The sequence below is a fragment of the Pelodiscus sinensis genome, chromosome 2 (assembly GCF_052426305.1).
Source record: "Pelodiscus sinensis isolate ZL-2025 chromosome 2, ASM5242630v1, whole genome shotgun sequence".
NCBI lineage: Eukaryota > Metazoa > Chordata > Testudines > Trionychidae > Pelodiscus > Pelodiscus sinensis.
Window position 1 is genome coordinate 117051287 of NC_143053.1, and position 8883 is coordinate 117060169.

General features: G+C 42.5%; 1 long non-coding RNA gene across 2 annotated transcripts in view; it reads left to right on the top strand.

The window, feature by feature from the left end:
- Nucleotides 1–7774, top strand: part of LOC112543997 (uncharacterized) — a 31970-nt gene extending 24196 nt beyond the window's left edge. Inside the window, exon 3 of one of the 2 annotated variants that reach the window (XR_003087296.2) lies at nt 7719–7773. This is a non-coding gene — a long non-coding RNA (uncharacterized LOC112543997). Of the gene's footprint in view, nt 1–7718 lie in introns of both variants that reach the window. The other variant, XR_012901000.2, reaches the window with a different exon arrangement.
- Nucleotides 7775–8883: the final 1109 nt, after the last annotated feature.

The following is an 8883-nucleotide window of genomic DNA, read 5'->3' on the forward strand; positions in this document are numbered from 1 at the left end:
AGTTTTAATGTTATATGCACACGCAGTATACAGTAATTATATGATGCAATGTAATCTGGTGGAATATGCATTGCCTGTAACCTGGAGTGATTTCTATCATGAAGACCATGTAGCTCAATGAAAGAAATAGTCTGTAAAATGTAAAGGGTACCCCTCTCCCCCACAGCATAGCTATTAAGATGGCTACAGTGAAGAGTGAGGATAATATTTTATCCAAAGTTTCTTCCTATTTATGTCCGGGAGACTTTTCTTTACCTGTTCCTTTAAAGGTGATGTAAAGGCAAAACCAGACAACCTGAGTTCCTGTTTCCTTTTACCAATAGTAGCCTCTGATATTATATTTGGCATTAGTAATTACTGTTGCTAGCTGGGGCTTTCTCACATAAAACATTTGCTTAGTACTCAGTGCAAGTCCCCACAAGAGGAAAACCTCTCAACAGCTTGCTCAGGTCTTCAGTCTTTCTAGAGCTATAGATGGCACAGCACAGTCTGGCTTTTCTTAGGCTCTCCAGGACTCCTCTCCCCATAAAACATTCTTTGTCCTCAGATATTTCAGTACAACAGACCAGATTATCAACAGGCAAAGTTTCTGCAACCCCTCAGGGAGCAGCTTATGAAGCCTAACCACAGAACACGTATAGCTCCACCCAAAATGAACAAGACTTTACCTATGCAATTTCCTTTCCTCCTCAGCACCCATAAACTACCCTCAATATCCCTTTTTTGTCTCAACAACATAGAATATTTAAGCGTTTTTACTATAACCCAAGAGCTGAGCAATTCCTCCATCCTGACTGGTTAATAGGAGTACAGCTCCGCTGACCCAATGAGAATGAGGATCCTAAATAAACCAATAAGAGAGCCTCTTTTCTTTCCTTCACTCTGTTCACCTCTACTGTCAATACAAACAGCTAAAGTGGCCGGTGCCCGATCTTTTAGAAGGCAAAAATGGAACAAGGCACTTGCCTGGTGATCTATCGCTTGTCCTCTAGTCCCAGCATCTGGCATTCCGAGTTTAGGGATCTCTAGAACATGGGGTTGGATCCTTGATATTCTTGTCTGATAAATTCACCCACTTTGTTTAAAAACCATTCCTCCCCACCCGCACCAAATCATCTGTTGAATTCCTTCATAAGTCGGTTGATTTGTTCATTCATTCCTGATCCTCTTTCAGTTTAGAAACAAGGTGGGGAAATTTAACATTCGTCAAGAGAAAACAAATCAAATACTAGTCCAGGCTGAGTGCAGAACTGTGGGTGTGGGCAAAGCTTTGCTGTTGTTGTCCCTCGCCCCCCTTGTTTCCCCTTGCCCTTGTTCCCAAGCAAGGGATGGGTCATTCCTTAGGAGCAAGGCTAGAGAGAGAAACACCCTCTGGCTCCGATCAAGATGCCTGGCTGGTGTGGAATTGCAGGAGGCCTCATGTGTCTCTTGGGATTTCGGGGTTTCAGACACACACTTTTCGAGGAGAGCCAGAGAGGCCGAGACAGGAGGGCCGGGAAGTTGATTTGGTTGTGCCCGGGTCCACGCTATAGTAGCAGCCTGCAGCAGCTCTGGCTTCCAGTAGGTGGCGTGAGGGGGCGAGAGCGGCTCCGCTCGAAGCGCCTGGCAGTGCAGAGCCAACCGGCTTCTAAAGAAGAAGGGCGGGGTGGTGCTGGCGGCCAGAGAAAACCCCAGGCAGCCAAAAGAAAAAGAGAAAAAAGACACCGCCTAGAAGGCAGCAGGCGGCTTTCGCCTAGTTCATCTGGTGGACGCAGACTTCTCCAAGAGCCGCAAGGAGCGAGCCACTACTGGGGTCGACATCCAGAGGAACAAAAGCTGCATCAAAGTGCTCAAGGACACTTCAAAGCGGGGCCTGTTGAAGCGCAGGGCCCGGGGCAGCCACCCCGCTCGCCCTGCCCTATATCCGCCGCTGCTCCTCCCCCTCCCTTCCAGCACTTTCGTAATGCCACAAATCACCTGATTCACACTCCATCCTTGCTTCTCTCTCCCAGAGCTTGAACAGCATGAACAGTTGATTTGTGGTATTCCAGCTCTGAGAGGAAGGGGAAGAAGCAGGAACTGAGTGTGAATCAGGTGATGCATGACACTCCAAAAGTGCTAGGACAGAGGCAGAGGGGTAGAACATGCGGGGCTCTGGTGCATGAGAGGCACTTGGAGTAGGGAGCCAAACAGGGCATCTGTGGGCTGCAGGTTGCCCACCAGTGGCCTAGAATCTCTGTAGTCCTCTGCCAACGTACCCCTCCCCCCCCCACACACACCAGCACAAGCCTTGGCATACCCTCTACAACTGAGGATTCCTCCCTCCAACCAGACACAGAACTTTAGGACCCTTTTACACTACTCTGGCTCTAAAAATCAGTGTAAAGGATATGGAGCAGGAGTGAAGATATGTAATTCACCTGGAAAAAAAACAGACTTTCCAGGTCAGCATCTGTTCGCACTGGGATTATTCTGCAGCGTAACAGATATCACAGTTGGGAATTTTTTCCTGACACTCAGACTAAATTTTCCCATGCACTCTACCACTATATGGAATCTCTCTCTTTTTATTCTCTGCAAACATGTTTAGGTCATTAGTGTCCTCCTCTTAGGTCTCCATATAATTTCTCACACTGTAATCTGAATTTGTTCTCCAAGGCTGTGTCCAGACTCAGGGTTTTTTTCGAAAAAAGTAGCCTTTTTTCGAAAAAACGTCACCTGCGTCTAGACGACAGCCGCGTTCTTTCGAAATTAAATCAAAAGAACGTGGCTTTTCTTTCGATGGCGGTAAACCTCATTTCACGAGGAAGAACGCCTTTTTTCAAAAGTGCTCTTTCGAAAAAAGGCGTTCTTGAATGCCAACAGGGCTTTTTAGAAAGAGAACATCCAGACTCACTCGCTGCTTTCTTTCGAAAAAGCGGCTTGCTTTTTCGAAAGTTCCGCTTGCAGTCTAGACGCTCTTTTTCGAAAGAGGCTTTTTTGAAAGTATCTTTCGAAAAAGCCTCTTTCGAAAGAGGCTTGCAGTCTAGACATAGCCCAAGGCACTTTTCTTGGGCCCAGGAGGGCAGAGAAAGGAAGAAAGGGTGGGAAAATGCCTTAATTTTGATAGGATCTAAGAGGGCTCTTCAGTTTTAGATCTGGGTCCAATTCATAATGACATTCTTATTTTTTTTCCTATTGTTTCAATCTGTCCAGTGGCAGTTACAGTAGCACCTAGAGACCCCACAGAGAGATTGGGTCCCACGACATGATGGACAGGAGGAGTACTGCCCTTTTCTAAATATTCTGGGATTCAGTAACTAAATAGCCTGTTAAACCCAGAACAATGGATATCCAGGAAGTGTTGAGAGGGAGCCAGGAGAGTCAATGGGAAGAAAATGTGAGATTTGAATGGAAATCAGTGATGTGCCTGCTGCAGTTCTTTGTGTGGTTTTGGGAGAGAAAGCTGGGGAGAAATTGAATGAATCTGGGAAGCCAGACATGGAATGTCCAGCAATATTTATGTCTAAAACGAATGGAACAAGAAATGTGAGTAGACAGAGAATGTGTAGTTAGATACAATCAGGTTTTTTTTCTAGTTTGTGAACTCTGTGCTGAGCCCATGTACCCCTACCCCTCCCCCCACATGCACATATGCGCGCGCACACACACACACAGACACAGAGTAACTGAAGCTAAACCCCAGGGAAGCAATTCTCTGTGTTTTAATCTGCTTTTCTCAGTTGCTCTAATACCTGGCAACCAAGTATGCTTTACCAAGTATGTCATTTTTGTTTTACTAATAAAATCATAGGAGGGTCTGTATGCATGTGCCTGAGAGGTCAACTATTAGAAATTACACTTTGTTTTCAAGCTATCTCCTGAGGAAGAGTAAAAGAACCAAGGGTACCCCACAGGAAGAAATTCCCAAGTAAGATTTCCTAGGTGCAGAAAAAGGGTTTTGCACTTAGGTGGTGGCAGTATGCCATACAAGATCAGAGAATCTGTGACCCTGGGGAGTTTTTCAGCAGAAGCCTATAGAGGCAAGGTATTTTTAAAATCTCTTGCAAACCCTCAACTTCTGCACTCAAAGTATTAGAGTAGGAAATAGCCTTGACACATGATACTACTAGACATTGTGGAAATAGACAGAACGTCAGAATTTTTTCTTCAAAATAATTTGTTTTCAGATTTTTGTTTTCATTCCATTTCAGAATGGGAAACAACTCCCCAAATTGCAGAATTTTCCACAAAACAAAAAAATCCTATTCTTGCTCAGCTTTGTCGGTCTTTGTTCTAAGAGCTCAGACTAAGAATCAGACAATACTTGTTAGGTGAATAAACAGAACTTAAGATGGTAGGCTAACAAGTCAACAAGCAAGATAGGTGTGATTGTATAAACTTAACAGTCACTGAGGTCTCATTCACAATTTCATGTGCTGAAATTTCCACAAACCCCAAGAATGTTAGCTATATTTTAAAACAAAAATACATTTATTTCTTTTATAAATCAATTCTTCTGGCTCTTTAGATATTTTGTTGCTCTTCCCTAATCTCCCTTCTACTTGTCATTTTTTGTGATGATATACCTTTAGATAAATCCATATTGAAATGCTCAGAATTAAACTCAAATATTCTATGGCTCCTCCATCAAAAAAGGACTTTTAGCGCCATAACTCTTTCTCCATGACTTGATCAAATGCTCACAATAGCTCTTTTCACTCTGTTTGATTCTAAATTCCTGTCTGATTTTAGTCCCTTATCACTAAGACTACGTCTAGACTACATTATGTAAATTAGATATACAGACGTAGTCAATAAAGCGGGATTTAAATATCCCCCGCTTCATTAGAATAAAAATGGCCACTGCATTGTGCCGGCTCAGCTGTTTGTCAGCACAAAGTGGCAATCAAGATGGGGATCGATCAGCAAGGAAAGCCTCTGTCGACCAATCCTGTAAACCTCGTTACACGAGGCATAAGGGATCATTCGGCAAAGGCTTTCCTTGCCGACTGATCCCCATCTTGATTGCCGCTTTGTGCTGACAAACAGCTGAGCCGGCACAATGCGGCAGCCATTTTTATTCTAATGAAGTTGGGGATATTTAAATCCCTGCTTCATTGGCTATGTCAGTATGTCTAATTTACATGCTTCTGTCGGCAGAGGCATGTAGTCTAGACATACCCTAACTCTAGGTTTCTTTTGTCATCACTTCTTTCTTGTTTTTTCCCACCTTCTCAATTGTGTTTGGATATATGTTGTATTGCAATACATTTGGATTATTGTTCTCTATATCTATTAACTTAAATTTTCTAAGCTGACTCTGTTCTTTTGCTGTCCCTTGCCCCCCCATCAGATTAAACCATTTTCCTTCTTTCAATTACAAGTATTTTGGAGATGAGAAGAATTCAGTATCAGGAAGATTTGAGGTGTTTAAGTCACAGCATGTTGTTTTCATTGCTATTTTGCTCATACTTTTGAGGAAACTTTAAGATTAGAGCCACTAAGAATGTGGAGTTAAAGTTGTTTCTCTCACTGTTTTTGGCTATTGGAATTTATAAACGAACTATGTTGTTCAGCATAGGTTCATGGGCAGAGAGATGGAACAAAGTGTTACCTACAAATATTAGAGGGGTTGGCAGTGGCAATGGTGCTCATTAGGATAACAGGAATCCTGGTTGATAGATAAATAACTTTACTATTTTTGTGACTCTGCCAGAGTAAATTGCAAGAACCATAAACAAAGGGAATGGAAATAGGCTTTACCTCTAAGTGCATAACACTCTATATTATGTCACTTACTCTGGCAGAGAAAATAGGAAGTCTGCTACTCAGATTTCTCAAGACATTAAACATATGGTAATTGTCTCAAATTTTGTTACTACAGCTCTGAATGCACTTCCATAACAACAATTAAACGCACTTCTTTCTTCTTTTGAAAGCATACCAAAAAAGTGGGGGGGGGGGGGGGGGGGGGGGGGGGGAGGAAGGAGTTGTTTTAAGAACTTCTCCAGATTCCCTTTCATTACTTATACAGAGAAGACAGGATATAAATGGCTGGATTTATACAGAAAATTCCTGCCTTGCACTATTCTCTCTCTTATCTCAAGTTCCTCGGGTCAGTAAATGTTTTCAGGATCAGAATCCATGTTTGCTAAGTGACCCATAACAGAATGAGAATAAATAATATTAGGTTACATAGTTGAATATTCCATACATTTTCAAACACTTTCACTCTAACAAATAACATTTTCATCTGAAGTCATTCTGCTGTAATTTAAAAATGTAATGTCTCATCTTTAGCATAAAACAAGTTTGTTAGAGAACAGCATTTTTATAAAAAAAGATCCTCTTGACTACAGATATAAAAATGAAAACACTATGACCATTCTAATTTTCTTTCAAGTAATTACTCTATTCCTGCTCACTTTCAACTTTTAAGATAGTCAGAGCTTCAAAACTACAACTTCTAAAACCCATCTCCTGCATCTGTTCACTGTGGTTACAATTCGTCTTTGATAAACTGATATCAAACATTCTATCTTTATTTGATCAAGCAGGAAGTAAGTGCTAATTTGAAACTGAGCTGATTTAGCAAGAGCTGCAAAAGAAATGCACACATAATGCAAGAGTTTAAAATACACATTTCATACTTCTTTGACTTTCAAATGACTACCTTTCTTCCAAAGGTGTCATGCATCTATTCCAGCTGTTTTCTCCGTATGCAGAGATTATCTGTTCTGTCTCAGAAATGTTACTCTTGGATCTGCAACGCAATGTTGACATCAGTTTGGCTCATGGAATGTTATCATTCCCCATTATAAACACATTTCATCTTTTTAAAAGTGTTCTAGTTTAAATGTTTCTTCAAAACAACAACAAATCTCAAATTCTTTCAAGTACAGTTTGGACCTCGCTGGTCCAGCATCCTCGGGATCTGACTGGTCCTAAACAAGGGGATTTGCCAGACCAGGGAAGGTTCCTCCCCTCATGGCAGTGCTGCCACCCAGCTCCAGCCTTGCCCTGCTGCTGCCTCAGCCCCCTGGGGCTCTCTCTGGCCCCGCTACCACCAGGGCCAGAGCACCGTGGCCAGAGCTGCACAGCTGGGGCAGAGCTCCGCAGCCGACTGGCTTTGTGGCTGGGGCTGGAGCTCTGCACCCGGGGCAGAGGAACAGGGCTGGAGCTCCGTGGCCTGAACCAGAGCTCCATGGCCTGAACCAGAGCTCCCTGGCTGCTGCTGGGCAGGAATTCCCTTGGCCACTGGATCCAGAATGCAGCTGGAGCTCCATGGCTGGGGATGGGGTCAGAGCTCCTTGGCTGTCACTGAGGTCGGAGCTCCCTGGCCGGCGCCAGAGGTCTTGGCTGCAGCCAGCCTAGAGCTCCCCAATCGCTGGGATCAGGGAGCTCTGCTGGGGCTGAACTCCTTGTCGTGCCGCCCATCTGCCTCCCCCTCACACACACACACTCTCCCGGCTGAGTCATGGTGCCCCTTACAGCGCTCCTACCATGGACGTTGCCGGAGCAGGGAGTCCCAGTTAAGGGAGGTACAACCTGTACATCCATCACTAAATATAAACGAGGGCAAGATCTTCAAGTCATTATTGAGGCAAAATCTTTCAGTGGGACTGGGTTGGGTTTTTTTAAATTTAAGATGAAATGATAAAGCAAAAAAATAATCTAACTTGTCTAAATGAAATAACTTGCTGCTATGGTGTTATGACTATACATTTTCCTTTTTTCTGTTATATTCTCTTTCTTAGTTGCCTTGATTGTAAAGATCTGCCATGTGAACACCTGATACAAATAACTCAAAAACGTAAGTATACTATTCCAGTTTGCAGGACTTTTGCTTTTCTAAGCGTGGTAATCAGAGATTATTTTATAAATACATTTATGGGCAAAGATGAAGAGCAAAGCTGGTTTCATGGTATTCCTCATTGCAGTTACAAAGATACTTTCTTTTTTCCCCAGTTTTTGCAAGCATTAAAACATGGTTTAGCATTAAAGTCAATGGCTTTAGGTGTTTTGCTTGTAGTCTAAGTGGAAAATAAAAAGGCGTACTTACACAGAAGATGCAAAATAGTAAACATGTCACAAAGTTTCTCTTTTGTCTATGTTGTCCATGAGTGAATCTGCATGAAAGTTTATCCGGGTTCTACACAAGAAAATCCTTGTGTATTGCAAAAGTTTTTTACATCCCTGAATTGGGATCACATCCAATGTCTGGAGTAAAGACGGAGTAGATAGTACAGGATTTGGCTTATTATGCTTATTTTGGCACCAGCTATTTGTAACAGATGCTCTCCAAGGCCCCACAGTCCTATTCTAAATCCAGTGCAATCGATACAAGCTCTTCTATTCACTTCAAACAGCTTTTGATCTGATCTATAATGATCCTTTACTGATCTAAGCAGGAAGGGGAAAAAAACAGATTGTAAAGCACAAAAAGAAGATGGAAAAGCATTGCACCAGCATAGCAGGAAGGTTTGATTTAATCGTGTTAGCTAGATTCTTTTGGGCTTTTTTTTTCCTTTCAGAAAACTGGTTTAAATTAATAAAGTGCATACAACAGTGCAGTCCTGGTTGTGTAGAAGTGCTGGGCTCCGTACACTTTGCCCTGATTTCTTTCACATTCTGCAATTTTTGATCACACAAGTCAGCAAGTGTTGATTAACCACAATAGTTTCCACCAGAAGAGGACTGGAGATGAGTTACATATAAGAAAACATCACGTCATGATCAAGATTATGTCAGACACAAAAAAGTAACTCCCAAAAGGACCAATGTAGTTTACAGGCATCCTGTTCTTGAGGTTTCCTTTCTGAGGCTCTTTGCAAGATGACTGATGTATCATTTGCAAAGCTGTGTGTCCTTGTTGGCACGTTTATGCAGAGGAGATATAACTTTTCTTTCATGTGGAAGGAT